This window comes from Echinops telfairi, unplaced genomic scaffold (genome assembly GCF_000313985.2).
Source record: "Echinops telfairi isolate 266 unplaced genomic scaffold, ASM31398v2 ScPeMD7_1;HRSCAF=3_0, whole genome shotgun sequence".
NCBI classification, from domain to species: Eukaryota; Metazoa; Chordata; class Mammalia; order Afrosoricida; family Tenrecidae; genus Echinops; species Echinops telfairi.
The window spans coordinates 44,256,684-44,257,472 of NW_022103896.1; the positions used below are offsets into that span (position 1 = coordinate 44,256,684).

Consider the following 789-nt stretch of genomic DNA (forward strand, 5'->3'; position numbering starts at 1 on the left):
TTGCTGTGACCCCTACAACAGATGTATGATAGTACATGTCTCAGTGGAAACCATTAAAAGGGCAGATCTCTGGGTCTTCCTCCAGTGCAGTTGGCTGATGAGTTCAAAGCATGAACCTTTTGGTTAGTAGTCAAACCCTTAACCATTCTGTCACCAGGGATCCTTGTTTCCTTATTAATACCTACTAAAATCCTTTTATTCCATACGGGGGGAATTTCACGATACTATTTTCTCCTGAACAAAGAATAAATACTCAACATACTCTAAACTTCTTCTTTTGTTAAATCACCATATGCATAGTTTTCTGCATTAGATCCTGGCACAGAAAAAGAGCATTAGTGGCAAAACTGATGAAAAACAAATAAACCCTATCACTTAATTAACAGTATTGTGCTGATGCTAATTCTTAGAGCTGACAAAGGTACCATGTTAACATTAGGGAAAGCTGAAGGAGGGGGAAGAGAGAGCTCCCGGGCTATCTTCTCAACTTTTCTAGCAATCTAAAATGATCCCAAAATAAAAGTTCATTTTTAAGATGTCTTATTGGGAATGTCTTTTTTTTTTTTTTGCCCAGTGCGCCCCCGCCCCGCCCCCGCGTCAGCTCCTGCCGGGAATGTCTATTTTATGTGCACAAATGACACAGCATGAACTTGTTATACAAGAATGAGATTTGCCTAGAAATATGCAATTGTGAAATTAGTTCTAATAATTACTCTAATACAGCAAAAATGATTTGAGCTTTACTTTTTAAGCTTCAAAATGAAGAGAAATGTGTGGGGTAGTTATTTG

General features: G+C 38.0%; 1 protein-coding gene across 1 annotated transcript in view; it reads right to left on the reverse strand.

Annotated features, from left to right (window-relative positions):
* Window positions 1–789, reverse strand: part of DPY19L4 (dpy-19 like 4) — a 68,258-nt gene that overhangs the window by 15,208 nt on the left and 52,261 nt on the right. The gene's annotated exons all lie outside the window — the stretch shown is intronic.